Raw genomic sequence first — 18,536 nt, forward strand, 5'->3', positions numbered from 1 at the left:
TCTTCCTCAAGAGTCATTGCAGGGAAGTGGGGTGGCTGGGAAGGACCTCCCCACTGAAGGTTTGCGGGGAGCTTTGGAGAGAGCTAGTCTGCCTGGGGCAGGGTTGGCTTGGCTGTGGGGTCAGAGGTGAAGGGAAGGGAGGAACATCTTTTGACTTACGCTTAGCAGAGGCTGTGAGGCTGGAGCTTAATTGCAGGGGCTTGGGATAGGCCAGCAAGGGTGGGGGACTCATCAAAATGTCATCGGAAGGAAGGAGGGAGGTTTGATCTGACACGCTAAGAGCATTGCTGCCCTAGTGGTCCCTGGTCAAGATGCATCTAATGGGATGGAGCTTCACCACAGCAGTCACAGGGGAGCAATGTTAGAAGTAGGGCACTATGGGTTGGTCCAGTGTGAGGGAGTAACTTAAACTGCAGGGCTATGATGCAGAGAAGGATGTGGTTCTTTTAATTCCTGCCCCTTGTCCCATTGTTTCCTTCCCAGGAACACACAAAATCTTCCTCTGCCCCTCCCTCCCAGCTCAGCCTTTCTCCTCTCTTTGGCTTTTTGTCCTTTCCCTGTTCCAGAGCCAAGCTCACCAGTATATACCCACACACAGTGCAGTAGGGACTTTCCCACATTGAGTTAAATTTGCCTTCTTTTGGATATTTCTCCCTATCTGGGACCCATATGTCGAGCAAAACAATTGTAAATGGGGTTAGTTCATTACTTCGGCATGGGGTGGCAGGAGGCAGGGCCAGGAATGGGTTCTTCAGAAAAGGTTGTATTTTGCAGCTGTGCCCATTATTTGTGCTGGGGGACTCATTTTCATGAATGTACAGAGCCCAGTCATACCACAGAGCTGTACATGGGTCCCCAGGTTATGAGTCTCCTCCCTATCAGACAGGAAGATACGAATAAGGTCTGGAAGTCATGGGCATGCAGGCAGATCTTGCCTGCCCAGGACATAAAGAGCATGACCTGTCCTGCCATTAGCTTTTAGAGCCAAAGTCTCCCTGGCTTCAGAGGATGCTTTATGTGTGTGTAAGAAACTGTGGCAAGGTCAGGGCTAGATTGCTTCACATCACCAAAATACGAATTCTTACATTCATCCTAGAGCAAGGCTTGTGCAACAAGATGAAATGGAGTAACATAAAAGCTGGGAACCAGAGCACGCTGCAACATCACTGGGTAAAATACCCCAACAGCCCCACAGGAAGGCGACGGTGAATCTGCTGTCAGATTAATCAGGGTTTTTTCTTTTTACCACAGACGTGACCTTAAAGCTTTCCTTTGCATGCTAAAGATGCCACTTTGACGCTGAGAGGTGCAGCGCAGTACAACTACATCTTTTAATGGAAGTTCCCAGGCGACATGCCAGTACTCTGCAAACAGATAAATTTATGGTCTTTCAGGTACAAGCAGGCATGATTTGTGATCCAGGGGCAGATGTGGTTCTTTCCATTTGTTCTCCCTGTCCCCTTCTAAGCCTTCCAAAGCACATGTGAACACAGGCCAGTGTTGTAATCTTCCCAGGGCTGGTAAACAATATTCGTATTCTAACTTACTTGAGCAACTTCACCAAAAATTAGTAAAATCACCACAAGCACAGGCTATGTGCAAAATACTAGGCTAGTTTCACTTGGTCTAACTCAAGAAGTCCAGCAACTGTAAGGCTTATTCAAATCTCTGCTGCTGAATCTGTGCTCTTTTGTTACTGACTCCAATTTAAAACTTTGTAAACATTGAACAGTTTGTAAACTGGGAAAAATTCCTCTCTCCAAATTTGAAATATATTTTCCCATACTGATCTTGCACCAAAACAGGCAGTGTTCACACTGGAAAAGGACCTGATTCTAAGTTCTTGTGCTGTGCTGAAAAACTACATCTCTCCAGACAGGTGCAGACAGCCCTGAACTTGCTTTGCTCACGCTCTGCGATGTTTGGATGCGTGCCGGCTCTGCAGCCGTGTTACAGAGCACAGTGCCTGAGCCTTGCCATGTGCTCTCAGTAAGACCAGGCAACTGGAGAACAATGTTTTTCAGAAACCTCCTTGGGTCTGACAGTGAAGAGCATGACTGCTCTGTGGTCTTGTGGTACATGTGACGATATGACCATGCTCATGTGTGCAAAGCCAGATGCCATCTGGGTTGCAATATTAAAAAAATAAAAAAAATTAAAGGCACATTATGTCCAGCAACAGCCCTAAGGTGTGCTGGAACAGGTGTGCCAAATGCAGTGATTTGTAATGAAGCAGCAATGTATAGCCCTGTTCTTTTGACTGTTTTCTGTCAGCTAGCTCAGAGGGAAGTATTTGTGGCATTCTCTTTGGGCCCATAGTTCCTGGCATTATTTCTCAGGGACTGTAAACAGGGGAGTGCTCTTCATATGAGTTTGGCTACTGTCTAGTTTTTTTCCCTGTAGTAATAATATAAAGCCTCTGTGTATCAGGGAGGGAGAGAGGGAGATGCAGAAACTGCTGTATGAACAATAGTATTTATGAAGACTTATGCTTAGCTATTTCTCCACCTGCCTGGTAATACATTGTATGGTTTTGTTCGCTTCCTCCATTCAAGGATCTTGAAATGCCTTGTAGATCAAATTGGTGGGAAACGGTAATATTTTTATTAGATCAGCTGATAAACAAACAAACTGATAAATAAACAAACATGCTTTGGGGCACAAAGGTCTGGTTTCGCTGTAATCTTCAACAGAAGCAGCAATTTTCAATGGTAAATATGCGCTAAGAAGTGCTGTGAGTTCAGGTAATCAGTGTAACATCCTTTTGTTCTCCCAGGTTACCGAGGAGGCAGCAAGTGTCTCCTTGCTGCTACAGCAAGGCAGACTGAAGCACCGAGAGGTGGGCTGGCTTTCTCAAGGCTGTGTGCCAGTTTTGGGAGATTGAGAAAGTCCTGATCCAGGACTCCCAGTCTACACCAAGTCCGTAAAACCACATTTTCTCCTCTTGTGGCCAGTACTGTCTCAGCAATATTTTTGATTGCTCTCATAAAAAGCCCTTTTTTTCTCTAGGATGTTAACGTTGGCACATACATGTTTTCTGTCAACCTTCTCCAGAAAATTTAAGTTGTTCTTAAAAGGGAATCAAGTAAGGAAGATTTACTACAGTTTAAAAAAAGCCAGCACTTCAATGCACATCCCCAAAGGCATGCTTTGTGATCCAAAGTATCATTGCCTATCATTGCATTGGCAATTCTTCCTTAGTCAAAGCCTTTCCCTGTTTCTTCCTAGGATATGAACATGGATTTAATGATCAGTTAAAACATCTAGTGAGATAAAACTTGCTTCTAAAACTGGGTTGAGTGGAAGGGACATCAAGTTATTTATCTTGCATTTTTAGTGGTATTTTTTGAGCATTGATAATTATGCAGGTTATTGGTTTTGCCTCCCCTCCAATAACAAGGATAAAATTTGGAAGTGTTTCACGCTGGTCTTGGGAGAACAAGAAGAAGATGTCTTGTTCCCTGCATAGGATTCATTCTAAATTCATTGTTATTTCCAGGTAACCTCTTCATCTGGCTATTTGTCCTGCTGTCTCCCTGGCTCTATGTTGTTAACCTAAAGATCATTAGATATAGTTGCAAGGTGGCTCAAACTTTACCATCCTAAAGCTGATTTAATGGAAGTAAATGACACTTTTTCCAACTTTCTCAACAGGAGTGCTGCTTGCCATTATCATGGCTGGCTGAGTCCTTAAACCACAAACCAAAACATTTCCAGAGTCTGGTGTCCTTTTCCAAGGCCTCGAGAGCTATGGCTGTGATGGCCAGGGCCGTTGCTTGGTGGTACCAAGCTGACAAAAAGCTGACAGTTGTTATCCCACTGTACAGATGCACCAGAAGTCGGCTGTGAACATGGGTCACTCTCTCTGTGACCCCAACAAGAAACGTGAGTGAGTTTTGTGCAGGTGCATGCCTTGGCAACAGCCACACATCAGAGGGCTGTGGCCCCCTTCCTAGCAGGGCATGGGGTGCCCTTTAAATTCGGGGGACTCTTGCAATCCCAGGAAAGCTAAGGAAAGCTTTAGAGTGGCAGATGCATTTTCAAAATATGGGTTTCAAATTATTGTTTATCCCAAACTTACTGCCTACGACAGACAGTCCTAAGGGGTAGGTAGAGCCTCCTCTGTCACTGCCCTCTCTGAGTAGATGGGGCATTAACCTGGAAGGAGCAAGCCTGGCTCACGCACGGCACTGCCAGTGGCAGAGTGTCCAAAGCTCTCCAGGTGTGGAGCAGGGCTCCTCTGCCTGAGCTTGCACTGAAGTTGTGGAGCAGGGTGAGCCCAAATGTCATTTCAAGGGCCATTTTTATTTCTAAGCAACCTGCTGTGGCAGTGGCTGTTACTTGCGAAGCAAGGTTTTTCTGTTATGGATTTATTTTTCCTTTCTTTGTAGTTTAGTTAAAGTTACTGTGGATGTAAGTGTACAGCTGGCTTCCGTAAAAGAAGAAAACACACACTGTCTGCTCAAGCAGGAGGCTGCCCTGTCAGCGCTGCTACCCAGTGCAGCCGGGGCTGGCTTGCCCGCAGACCAGCACGTCCCCATCCTCAGCCTCACAGCGGCGGAGCCGTCTGGGGTGCTTTGTGCCAACCCCAACTCCCTTCAGCCGCTGCCAAAACCCTCGCGGGCCCAGTGTTGTCCTGGTACCGTGGCGAGAGCCCTCGGGGAGGTGGTCTTGCGGCTCCCGGCGAGCGTCCCCGCCGAGGCAGGCATCACCTGGCCGTCCGCCTTGGCCGCTGGGCGATTCCTGGCAGAGGTGACTCACAGGCAGGGAACCCTGCGAGGGCTCTGGCACATGCCTGCACTGAAACACTGCCTACAGCCTCCTGCCTCTGCCCAGCTCGCCCTTCCTGCCGCCTTTCCCCCGGGGTCCTAACTCCCGACTTTGTTGCTCTATAAACATAATAACAATAATTATTCTCTCATTGGACACATAGCCATCTTCTTTGTTTGCAGGCTTAGATAAATATCATTCAAATCATGGAGTCTGATTCATGAGTCAGGGTGATGGCAGCCCTCCAAAACCTCCTTGCCCATGGAGAGCGTGTTTGTGAGAGAGAGTTTCACTGTATGAAGGGTAAGAAACTGGAAGCCAAGTGAATTAAATACAAAGCAGATAATTATGTGTAATTCATTTACTGACTAATGATTGCACCTGGTACGGAGGTTTATGAATTCATTTGACTCTGCATAGGTTCTCAAAAACAATCTCCCTGCTACAAGATAAAAACTAGGCTGGCATTTCTTAACAGACCAGTGTTTACATTAGCGTTATTGTAAGATTCTGCCTTTTTGGCTCATTTCGTATTTTACCTCATGACATCGCACTTTTCCTGGGTTCATCTGGTGACAGTGACAATTGCTCAGTGCTGGTCGAGGCTGGGTGTCACTGCAGAATGAAGCCATCACTCTGCTCCCGAAAGCCAAGCAATGCAATTAGACGTGGTACTTATCTCCCATCTGCTGCAGCCAAACCTTGCCACGGAGACTGTGCCTTTGGCATGGGAACGGCAGGTCACGGCCCCCCTTCCCCCTCTGCTGGGATCACCGGCAAGTTGGCACTCTTTTCATGGTGTCACCCAGCTGTCACCGCAGCCTGATGCCATCAGCTCCTTCCAGCCGAACACCAGCAGACAGTGTACCAACCTTCACCTCCTAACGCCTGGGTTGATTTCAGGTTGAAGACCCAAAGACCAGGCCTTTAATGGGGTGAAGAAGCTTGTGCTAACCCAGTGAAACCCAGGAGCGATCCCTCGGTGTTGACGTCAGCCTGAAGACCACAGCCTGTGTGACGCCGCTCACACCTGGCGCGCTCAGCCCCCAGTGACCTGGGCAAGCAGTGCCTGGGCACTGCACCTGCGGTTCCGGAGTGGAGGTCTGAGCCACGCTGGGCGAAGAAACATGCCCGAACCCTCGCTCGCTGCTTGCAGCAGCAGAGATGCTGCCCAAGGTGATGTTCTTACCAAGCGGTGGAGACAAAAGAGCTTTTCCAGTTGTGTCCCCCATGCAATCGCTGGAGCCCCTCTCCCAGCCTGTTAGTGTGCTAAAGGCAGCTCACCTTTATCATCCCCTCCACCCCCCTAAATAAAACTATATACTCAGTTAATTGCTCATGTCCTCTGCGATGGTGGTTCATCACATCAACGGGCATTTGGCTGTGTTCCGTGCTGAGGCTGTCTGGACCATCACATAACTGGGATCCATTTTTTTATTAGTCAGTTTAAGCACAGGGTGCATGACGGGTAAATGTACAGTGTTTGTGCACAGGGGAGAGGGCTAGGACTGCAGGCACTGGATGAATGCACATTTCTGTGAGATGCCCTTTAAGACTGACTTTGCGAAGGGAACAAAACAAGAACGACATATAAGGGAAAGGGGAAGTTATTTGGCAGTTTGAACAGAGACTGTCTAATAAATCATGAGATGATCACACTGAAGGAAGAAAACCCAATAGCTGATTACACTTACATACACTTTCTAGCATTATTTGCCATTGAGTGTTTACCGAAGTGTAACACGGTGAAGCTGAGCTCATGGCTGCCAATAAAATAGCTGTAGTGTCTGATGTAACTCCCACTGCTGCAAGAGCACACGCTTGGAGGTGTCTCTTTGGAGCTCGGTGCATGGCGACAGGAGAGAGCGACCTGAACTCTCTGCGCACCCAGCAATCCCTGTGCACTGCGGGGTCCCCGCAGGGTGCCAGCCCTGCGCCTCGCAGCCTTCTTGGGCAAGCAGCAGAGGGGCCGCTTTTCTGCATCTGTGGCAGCCAGGTAATGAAAACATAAGAGACAAAAAGAAGTAACCCCATGCTCTGCTATTTTTGATTTGAGCAATTTGTAATTAGCAAAGCCCAAACCAGCTCATCTTGTTCACGAGTATTCCCATTGACTAAAATGCAGTCAGCATGCGCTTTAATTTTGAACCTATGCAATCCTTTTCCGATGAAGATCTGGCAAGCCAGAACAGATTGCAGTCTGTGAGATACTTGCAGTATGATAGTATTTTACCTGTAGGTGGATCCTCATTTTAGATAGTGAGATGCAGAGCCAATGAGCCTGATTCACTGCTGCGTTAATCCAGTTTTTCAGCAGAATAACACCACTGAATCATCGGCAAAGTTGAAATAACAAAAGATAAAATGGGAGCATTGTGTCTAAGTTTGCGGAGTGTGTATGGAAATGACTTCTTGCAGAACCATTAACCTATGTGGATTCTTTTCAGTTCAAAATGTATCAAGAATATGACAATGTGTCTAGGCTGAAGTTTTACATGTCAAAAACCCAATTAAAATCTACTAGCATGGGAGTCCCTCAGTATGTCGATGTGGTGATTACTTTTTTTTTTTTTATTCAGAAAAAGAGGATTTTTTTGAGAAAAGAGTTTAAACAGCTTCTGAAAAGATGCAATTTTTGATGCAGTTCATTTCTATGCACCAGATGGGCACCATGTAAAGTTTAGAAATAGGATAAGTTAAAAACCTAGTCCTGGTTTCTTTTCAATTTATGAAAATACTCACTGAGCAATTGAAAAGAACTGAGTAATTGTGACCTTTTTACAAGCAATGCTCTGGAAAAGCCAACTAAAGGCAGTAAGCAAGCTTGCAATTAGTAGTTCTAATTATAAAGTGTATACATACAACAATGTAGCATCATAAATAAAGGCCAAATTCAAATGATGCAATAGGAACAGTAGAACATCATGTAAAGATGGGCAAACGATTCAGCAAGAGAAATACTTGTTATCTGTATTTTTCCAATAATAGCAACCAAAAAAAGATAAAACTATAGCAGTGCTTTGTTTTATTTTATGTAACTTACAGTAACCCTGTCTCAGTGCCACCTGATGCTCGTGCTTCTGTCGTAGACCAGCGTCTTCCTTGGATGACATTCACAGTCATCGTGTCAGACTCTAATGAGAGACCATCACAAGCACAAGCTGGTGTGGGAGCCTGTGGCTCAAACAGCGGGCTCAGATCATCTATGTCATTTGTCTTTATCAGGGGACCGCTTCATGACCTACTTCCATTTCCATCACTGAAAGCAGCTATCAAATGCCACAGCTTTTTTTTTGTTGTTGTTTTTGAGCTTGCACCTATATGCTTTCTAGGTACGCCAGATTTATGTCAAATGCAGGTTATGGTATGTTTAGGTATGTGCACATCCTAAGCTCCACGAAACTATGACAACGCTTTATGTACTACACGGGAAATCAACGTTAAAAGGAGCAGCATCACTGCAGCTTTCTGCCCAACGAAGTGTGTGCAATAGCAGAGCACGATTACATGCTGCATGCTTTACAGAACTGCTCTCAAAGTCCTGGATGCAACTAGAGAAGATGAAGAGACATAATACCTTAGGGAAATGTTTTTATTTATTCTCCTTGGGTACATACATGGCAATCACCCATGCAGCATGATCCAGGATGTTGAAAACCATTTCATTATGTTCTATAAATAAAAGGACTGATGTGGTTCAATTGTATCAATTATGCAACTCTTCTAAGTGGTGTAGTCAATGGTAAATGCAGGCAAAGGGCACTCCCTTTGCACCCACTTCTACTTTGGGCACTTCTAGTATTTACCTGCTTCTTATATACCACAGACAGATGAATCTACCCACTTTTATTTACCGCTGTACCACTGACTCCTCTTTGGTCAAGAGCTTTTCCTATGCACAGATGACACAATGAAACAGAAAATGGAAGTCAAGACACTGCTATGTGTTAGTCTGTTGTGCAAGATGTAAGTGTGGCTATACAGTAATTTTGAGCAAAGCATTGGTTTTAAACAATGTTTAAACTGACACCATTATTATGCAATATAGTTAATTATGGCTAGAAGGGCATTTGAGGTTAGTTGGCGCTACCTTTGTCCATTTTATAATTACACCAAGAAGACAATGACTAAGTTGTGCCTAAGCTAATTGTATCCATTTGGTTTTACCCCTCCTCTTCACCATTGTAAGGCACTGGCATTCTGAACTGTAAGTTTTTTTGAGGGGTTTGGGTGCATTTGTGCTGAATACAACGGAGCTCAGTGCTGACTGGGCAGCCTCAGGTAATATTACAATAGTAGCACTAACAATAGCAATAATAATTACAGCTAGTCAAAGCGATAAGTACAAAACGAATGTCACTTTTTTCCTGCCACTGTTACAGTTACCTGTGAGAGATTTATCCTTATCTGCTCCTGCTCTGTGTGTTCTAGGAAGTGTTTGTGCAGCTAGAAGATAAAGCTTGCAGCACGATGTGATGTCCTCCAGACATGCTGTGAACCCAGCAGACACCTCCAGAGCAGCTGAGGACCAGCAACAGACTGACACAGCAGCGCACGCTGTGCCAGCCCTCTTGCCGAGTGTGCTGGGGGGGTTCTGTATTCAAGGGATGCACAATACGGTTCAGCTGCCCGGGCTGATGGAGCTGGGCACCCCAAACAGCGGGCAGCCTCCTGCTCTTCAGCCAGCCCCGGCTCCCGCAAAGCCAGCTCAGCGCTTTCTGCTCCATGTCTGCGAGCGGTCCCCAGCCCGGGCCGGCGGCTGCAGTGCGGACATGGCACTGCACGAGCGCTGCTCCTCTGGGCTAGCCGTTTGCTGCTGGTATCAGAGCTGTGGTGCGGACAACAGGTTACCTGGGCTCTGGAGCCAAGCTGGCTGCCACAACAGCCCAGCCGCGTCCGCAGAGTGCCGTGTTTGAGCTAAGTAGCTGCCCTGGACCTGAGCTGGCAGGCCTTCGCACACCAGCCGGACAAGCTGCCCAGAGGTAGTGGCGCTTAAACTGTCTCTTTTGAATGTTACCTGGCAGTGTCAGGATTAAAAACAAACAAACAAACAAAAAACACCACCAAAAAAAACCCAAACCCAATGACAATAGATTTTACCCCAGAAAGGAATTCGGTAACGCATAGTCTTGTTTGGCTACAACAAAAGGCTATAGTCTTCAGTTGATGGCTGGAAACTGGATTGCACTTATGTAAAATAGAACCGCCTGCAAGGGTTCAATGCCATAATTAACAGGCAGTTTTAGAAATTATTGGCTAATGCCATTTAATAGAAATACTGCCAACTATTGTTGTAAAAACTTGGTTTGTTCCTTTGGTGGTAATATAAAATGACTTAACATGGCTTCACTGGGAAGAGATACCTTTGTTTGTTACATATCATTACCTACGTTTTTAGAGTGGTTTAATATGACAGTACAAATTTTGAAATTTAAATTTATTTCCCCAAACTAACTGGAGGGCCAACTGCCTCCTGAGCAATTACAGTATTGGTGATATAACCTGGGTGATTTATTATAACATGGCATTACTGACCCAGTCCTGCTCCCATGGCAGCCAGAGTAGCTTTTGCCACTGATGGTGTTTAAGCAGTAGTAAGTGTAAAGGTTTCTGAAATAGGCAAATATGTTCATGTAAGCCTGAGCAGCTCCATCTGGAGCATTTCCCTTGCAGTGTGTACAGTATCACTCAGAAAATTAATCCACATTTTTGGTAACAAACTCTCTGAACCATACTGGAGAGTACAGGTAGCTCTGAGACAATGTGCTCTGCTCATGTGATGCAGCTGTTATATCACCTAAGAACATTTTCACAATGCTGCAATAGTGACTGAAAGGTTATTTCTCAAACCTTGTCACCCAGAAGGTACCAGCTGAAAAGTTTCTGTTTGATTGCTAAAGAGTAGAAAAAAACAAATGAATATTGGCAAATCTTAGATGAGGCATGATGTGGATGTTGCACACCACAGCCTAACGCCCACCTTCACTTCAGGGAAAGGAGAAACCAGACCTGCAGACGTGCTAATCGCCTCCTCGTTTGAGAGTTCCCACTCACCTGTTTGGAAATGAACTCCAGAACCTCACTGCTTTCTATTTACTGCACTGAGAGCCAGTAATCGCACAATGCTTCCAAAGAGTCATTAATTGCACCCCTATGCTGTAGCATTTTACGATGCCTTTTAATGTACAGATTTAAAAGAAAAGGCAGTCCGTGCGGAGATTGACCTTCCTGATACAAGAAGAGGAGGTAAAGTCCTCTCTCTCTTCAGCTGGAAGTAGCACAAAGGTGAGGCACCGCTTATGTTTGGGAGGGCTCGACAGCGTGGGTGTCTGACCCCCCCAAACCAGGGTCACCTCACCTCAGCTGCAGCACTGGGCTCTCAAAAGCAAGGCTCAGGCAGTCAGACGGTGTCAGACAAAAACAGAGCTCCCAAAGCCTGGGTTCTGGCTGCAGCCATTGGCGAGTTTGAGCACACAGACTCTGTGCATCGCAATGCCCTTCCGTTGTTTCTAAAGGCAGGCACTTCAGAGCACATGGGCTTCGATACTTGGAAACTTGGAGGTTGGTAGTCGACACCTTCCAGACATGCCTGAAGTAGGCAAGACAGGGATGTTAACAGCACCAAAGGGACCTGGGTACCCCATCCCACTGCCTTTCAGAAGCACTGGCCATGACAAGCTCTTGGAGAACCCTGTGAAACCCAGCCCACCATCCGACACAGGTTACAGCCCGCCTAAGCTGAAATGCTGGTTAACGTGTAAGCAACCTGCACTGCACTTGGAGCAGCTGTTATGCAGTAATCCCAGTCAGCAGAGCACAGTAACTTCCCCAATTCCCTTTTGCAGACCCCCACACCAGCCTGTGTACGGTCTCGGTGAGGAGCAGAGCCTCAGAAGAGGAAGGCCAGCCCCAAAATGCACACATGGGTCTGGAGACTGGGTAGTCCTAGTGCTGAGGTCAGAAATGAAACGGCTGCTGCCATAAACATTCCAGTGTACGGCATGGCTGTTGCTAACCTTATCTGCAAGCCTCCTCGTCAGCGATCTCCCCATCAGTTGACATGAAGCATGCCTGTATCAGATGACACTGATACTACAGCACTTATAAAGCTGGTGAAGCTGGTATATTAACAAATAATACTGAGTGAACTGATTTCCCCTTCCTGCATTTCTGTCTCTGCTCTATTCCTTCCATTGATCTAGGCATTAAAAGACAATTTATTCCTTTGTCCAGGCCCCAGTATCATGGTATCAGGAGAATTCTTGTCCACCGGCTAGAAACAGTGAAGATGTGAATGAACCTTCTCTTTTGAAATGTTACTCCACCCTCCCACACCTCTTTCTTCTTTGCTAACTCCAGTCAACCAACCTCAGGACCTACACCCACTCTGATCCCAACTCACTGATGAACATACATGAAAACAGACCTTGCTAAACAGATTGCAGCTCTTGTTCCATAGCCGTGTTTATAGGATCATTTGGGTACTACATCTGATCCAGAAATGAGAGCCCACTGGTTGGGTAAGGACTCTGGGGTTTAGCACTCACTCCATGGAACAGGTTACTCAGCACAGCACTCAGCACCGGACTCTGGGGTTTAGCACTCACTCCATGGAACAGGTAACTCGGCACAGCACTCAGCACCGCAGCTCTGAGGTGCTCTAGGAGCTCAGGACTGAGCCAAGTGGAGGCTACAGCTGGTCCTGATGAGGTGTTTGGCAACATCCTCCTGTGGGGATGGGCTCCATACAACTTGAATGAGGAGATGGCTGAACTCCCCAGAGAACCCCTGATTCCAAGGTGAAGGGCTCCCGTGGGCCTTCCAGCAGATTGTGTTACAGTTGGAGCATCCAGCCGAGCAGCTGAAGATACACAGAGCTCCTCACCTCGCTCCTCCTGCCCTCCCTCCCAGGGAAAGCCCTGCACGCTGGGGGTTGGAGCCCTACAGGCTTGGCCTTGATTCTGTTAAAAGTCTTCCACATTGTACCAACAATCTCCTGCAAAGGTGGAGGGCGCTGAGCAAACAGAAAGCTTGGTACAGGACATTGGTTTCCAAAGGTGAAGGGAGGAAAAGTTACCTAGCGCTGGTACTATAATGGCTCAGCACTGATGCCATAAATGAATGGAATTGTGTTGGACATTTTATTTTGCTTGTGTGGTAAACTGTACAGTTAGAGTCTGAATAAACCTCTTTTGTCAATTTTATTACCTTTCTGATATAAAAATAAATAAACTTAAACAAAGAAGGAGTGGAGACCTGCCAAGCCAGCCTGGTTCAATAAGAACTGCACTGACAGGAGAATAATTTTGTCCTAAAGCTGAGGGGATAAAATGAGAAGCTTTCAGGAGGGCAAAGCCCCTCCAGAAGGAGCTGTGTTTTACACAGGAGGATCTAGAATAAAAGAATTTAAAAGGGGACGCTCTTCGGAAAGGAAAGGAAACCCCAAAAATGCCAGAAAATTTTTGCTACCAGAACTGCTTTCTAGTTTGATGGGAAGGCTGCATGCAAATAGCTGCTGAGAAATAGGAGTGTGGCAGGGTAATAGCAGTTAGGAGCATTTTAATGATCATTAAAAAAAAAAAAATCACAAGTAAATGATACAGAGCATTAAGTAACTTTCACTAGGCTGAATATAAAACAGACATCAAGAAATCATGCTTTTACTTTGCAATTAATCTCAGCAGTGAGTTCTAGGCTTACCACTCCGATGCCAACATGGGAACTTCCAGTAGGCAGCAACACATAATTACCACTGGGTGGAGGTGAATCAACCACTTTCTGTCATGAAGCAAAGGAGAGACCCTCAGACCATCTGCCAAAGGTGGGTGGGTGGGTGGGTGAATAAGAGGGTTACTTTCTTGCTAGACTCCAATCAGGGCACCACACCTTGTGATAGTATCGCTGTAATACGCAAACAGCTTTAAATGATACTGTGTCACCGCAGGAGGGTGACCCAGCAAGTCAGGTTTCATTAATGCAGGAAGGACTGCAGCACGCAGGTACTCACACTTACCTTGGGACCCTGGAAACCTCAGCTTGCTGTGCAGACGAATCTATACTGAGATTGTCTCCTTCATTAGAGACGCACATGGCTCCACAGCAGCGTTGTCTCTACACGAATGTCCTATTGGCTTTTTTGTGCATCACTGTTAAAAGTCTTCTAATGTGCTAGTAAGGAGATTACAAATGTAAGTCCACCACAGAAATACAATCGATCACATTAGTATGGGTACAACAAAAGATGATAGGATTATGTATGTTTCTTCTAATTAGCAAGGCGTGCCCAATGCTGCATGCCCAAGTGTTCCTACAGTCGTTACCTCCCACCACTGCGCCTGCCTCTTTCCTCAATTGCAATTACACGGTCCAGTTCCAGTCACAGCGGACTGTGCTCTGCCAAGCCTTTCCAGCCACGAAGGCCCCAGTGAGTCCTACAAGGCCCTCTGTGAGGATGGCCATCACTGTGCTGACCAGCATTTCCAGGACTTTTGTTCTCCACAGAAATGGAGTGGTCCAGGGGACAGCACAGATGCCTCCCTGGCTGGGAGCAGGTCCCGTGGCTGCAGCCAGGCCCCCGTGGCAGGAGTGAGCCTCAAGCCACCCAAGGGCATGCCAGCTTGGCAAAGCAGCATTTGTCCTGCTCTGGCTCCCCAGTCAGACCTGGTGGCTTTCCAACCATTTTGTTTCTTACTTTCTATAGTAGTACTTACCTCAGTATTGTACTTCAGACCCCAGTGAATCAAAGTTATACCTCGTGAACCTCAACTGTCTTCTGTGAATTCCAACTACTGTAGGCCATTGCGCAAATGTGTATTTTGGCAAGTGCCTGGCCCTTCCTGTTGACTGAACTACTCATGCTCTCTAGAAACGACCATGCCTGTCCCTAGCACTCTGTGCAGATGACCTTACCCTTTCTTCTTCCCTATTTTTTCCTTTTACTCAAACTAGTTGAATCCTTGCCAGGTGCCAAGATCTGACACTACCATTCTTTTCTGTCCATTGGCGTGGTAGCCTCATTCCTCCTCTTTTCCCACTTCCGCCCCTTAAGGCTCCTGCCCTGAGGTAACACAAAGGCTGTGGCAACAATGGCAGGAAGATCATCCTTGGTGGCGAGACTGGGAAGAAAGGGATTCCCAACAGAGGAAAAATAGGTGTGTCCCGGTTAGGTTGCTTCTGAGTTTGACCTGCTCAGCCACTCCCTACCAAAAATTCCCTCAGCCAACACTGCAGGCTTATGCTGAAGGTCTCACAAACTCAACACATGTAATCAACAGGCTTCTGAAAGGGATTAGCCAAAGCATTAGCAAAGTTGAAGATGTCTTACGTAAGATATCAGTACATGTTTTCTGGGAATATTATGAAGCAAGTCCACACAGAAGCCATGTGCAGATACAAGAAGATAGCGAGGAACAGCCAGCATGGATCTACTACAGACAAAATTGTACCCGGGCAACGTGGTTGTCATCTGTGCTGGAATGACGGGCTGGGTGGACAAGGTGGGGGAAGCAGTGGATGTCACTAACTTTGGTTTTACCATGACCTTTGACATTGTCTCCCATATAGGCCAAACTGGGGTGGTATTGCCTGAATGGATGGACCACAACCTGGCTGGAAAAAGCTCATGGCTGGGCCATGAAGCTCAAAGGATAATAACGGTCAACAACTAGACATTTAATTGTCATTAACAGATGACACTCCTCAAGTGACAACACTAGGGCCAATCTTCACCAGCAACCTGGATGACAGAGCAGAAGGGTTCCTCGGCAAGTTTGTGCATGACGTTGAATTGAGGCTGTAGGTCACTGCTGGAGGATGAGGCAGCCATTCAGGTGGTCTTCAGCAACCTGAAAGATAAGCCTGAAAGAAATCTTCTGAAATTCAGCAAGGACAAATGTAAAGTCTGCACCTGACACAGAATAAACCTGGGCAACAGTACAGGCTGGGAACTGAGAGGCTAGAAAACAGCTTTGCTAAAAAAAGGACGTGGGGTCCTGGTGGACAAAAAAAAGCTGAAGAGGAGTCAGCAGCGTGCCTTTGTAGTAATGATGGCTAATTGCACCCTGGGCTGCATGAGTGAGAACAGAGCCAGGCTCTCCACTAAGGTGCACAGCACAAGAGCAATGACTGAGAGTTGCAGCAGGACAAATTCCACTGGACATCACAGAAGAAATTTTTCAAAGTAAGAGCGGTTAAACTAGAGCAGGTGCCCAGTGAGGTTTGTGAAATCCCCATCCTTGGAGAATTCAAAAATCTAATAGACAAAGCCCTGAGAAACCTAAGCTAATGTTGAAGTTAGACCTGCTTTGAGGAAGTTGGAGTGCAGCCCTCCAGATGTCCCTTCCAACTGACATTATTTTCCGAGTTGTTTTGTTGTTTGGTTTTTTTATAGCTGTTGATCAGGGAGACCTGTTGGGAGTTAATGATTCCTCAAAAAGAATGGAAGCTGTTATCTCTATAGCATCACCTGCCAATTATTTATTTATAATATGAATGAATTCTGAGTATGCATCACAAGTCCAGACAGTCAAGAGGCGTCACTTCAGAGATTTTATGTTTAAGGATCAAAGAACTGAACTTTCTCTCTCAGATCTTCAAATTAAGCAGAAAAGAGGTCCTGCCGTTCACAGAGGAGTCAAATTTGCAAAAAACTCCTCAGTTCAGACCTAGCATGAGAAAGACTATTTTCAGCTTTGTTTTGGATACATGCAGCTCTCACACATTATTGTGGTGGCAACTTAATGTGTTGAGAGGCTTTCTGATGAAACCATTATTTTGGCATGAAATGTGAAAGCAATGCCTGTGATCCGGCATCCAAACCCAACCCCTGCCTCAGTATTTGCCTCCCACCATGATCTGTTTGGTTCAGATGATAGAAAACCACAGCCCATCTCTAGTCCTGGGTCCACTCCTGGCATAGAGGTATGAAGCAGCCTGTGTACTTGGGTATGCACGGGGACAACCTTCAAGATCTGACACAATGCTGGGGGGGTACTTTATAGACCAGGACACATAAAGAGTGTGTCCGTGCACAGTGCAACCTACAGCACGCACGGGTTGCTACAGTGCATGTGGCTGAGTCCCATCCAACATGCTGTGCTGTGCACTAGTTATGTGCAGCCATTTGTCCAGCAGCCCAAGCTGCCAAAAGTTCAGAAAAATAGCTAGCTGCCATGAAAAAGAAAAAAATCAGAGTTGGTTGCTGAGTCTCAGCAGAACCACACTGCAAATGTGGGGCATGGGTCCACAAGACCATGCCTCCAAACAGCACTGGCTGCAATGTCAGGTGTGTCAGCACAGCAGGAGAAGCAAAGGACGCAGCACTCCCCGAGATGGGCCCAGGCTATTTTTACCTGCCAGTCTCTGGAGAGACACAGGTCACTCCTGTGAGTCATAGCCCCAAATGCCCCCACCCCCAAAGCCCCAGATGACCCAGCCCTTCTGCAAGCTTCTTATTGTGAGAACAACAATGAATGCTCAGAAAAGCCACCAGATGTGTCCCCTACCTCTGCATCAGTTAGGTTCTATGACACCAACACAAAACCTGGGCCAAGAAGGAAAAAATAAATAAATAAAAGTAAAAACCCAAATATATTTGAAAGTATGCTCAGAAACAAACAAGCAAAACCTCTTATCCAAACAAATCAGAGTTGGATCTTGGGTGAGACTGTGTTTATGAAGGTTTAGCCAAGAAGCTTGCTTGGAGATACTTCTCCAGCCGTAACATAGCACTACCAGCCTGGACAAGTGCTACTAGAAAACAACTCATTAAAATGCTGTTGTGGTATTTATTTATAGATAGTAATTTATATCACACCCATCATACACACTGATCTGGCAGCTTTGATCGGCAAATTGGACTGCTTCTCCCACAGCACTCCCTGCCCCAAATCCACTCTCTGATGCCCCCTGCTCCCTTACCAACACAACTGCTTCCCACTTGGTATCTGGCCTGTATTCAGCGTGACAACAGTGTCGCTCTGAATAAGCCTCTCTTTGTCTGCATTTATCCAGCCCTGCAGCACTCTCCAAACATGCAGGTGGGGTATCAAAGATGCAACAGCCCCATCAAGAGCCAGACACACATCTGCGGTGCTTTGTAGCCAGATATTCTTGGATAAAATCAGCCACTACAGAGCTCATCCCTGGAGTGGACAGGCAGATGAAGTCTGCATTTGCTGGAGGGTCCAAGGGTCCAAGTGGCTTTGCATTGCACCAAGGATAATACCAGAGAAGCTCATCTGCAGGTCGTAGACACTAGTGTAACAGCCAGCATGATAAAATACCTTATAAGAAAGCACAGGGTACGTCTTCAGTGAAAAAAAAAAAAAAGAAAAAGGAAAAAAAGAAAAAAAAACTGGCAAAAAAAAGAGGTTAGATGAGGTAGCTGGGACTGCCAGGGGCAATCTGAAATCAGTTTACATTAGAGCAGGTTGCTCTTGATTTCGCTACAGCAGTTGTCACGCTTGGTAAGAATAACAAGCTATTCATACGGCAGCCACCATTGTGCAGCTCGGCACATGCAGCCTAGTGGAAACAAATCCAAGCAAACACAGTGGCTAGGATGGGACTTCTTTTTTTTAAAAAAGCACATAAAATGGTTATGTAAATAAGCTTCCACTTCAGGAATCTGTGAGAACAATTGTTGCCCTGTAAGAGGACTTTGTTACTGGAGCACCTGATGTTTTACCCTAAATCTGTACTTCAGATTGAAATGTTGGCATATACATCCCACTGCAGCTCCTAAATCCTTCCCACTATCTGGCCCC

The 18,536-nt window shown here is 46.2% G+C and overlaps 1 long non-coding RNA gene across 7 annotated transcripts; it reads left to right on the forward strand.

The window, feature by feature from the left end:
• Positions 1–891: 891 nt before the first annotated feature.
• LOC126041043 (uncharacterized) lies at positions 892–12,947 on the forward strand. 7 transcript variants are annotated; one of them, XR_007506757.1, is made up of 5 exons: positions 892–1,394; positions 2,777–3,885; positions 4,953–5,073; positions 5,674–11,891; positions 12,004–12,947. It is a non-coding gene; the product is annotated as an uncharacterized LOC126041043 (long non-coding RNA). The 7 variants fall into 7 exon arrangements; XR_007506758.1 differs by having other exon boundaries at positions 5,674–11,055; XR_007506756.1 differs by having other exon boundaries at positions 5,674–8,736; positions 9,202–12,947.
• Positions 12,948–18,536: the final 5,589 nt, after the last annotated feature.

Source organism: Accipiter gentilis, chromosome 7 (assembly GCF_929443795.1).
Source record: "Accipiter gentilis chromosome 7, bAccGen1.1, whole genome shotgun sequence".
Classification (NCBI taxonomy): Eukaryota; Metazoa; Chordata; class Aves; order Accipitriformes; family Accipitridae; genus Astur; species Astur gentilis.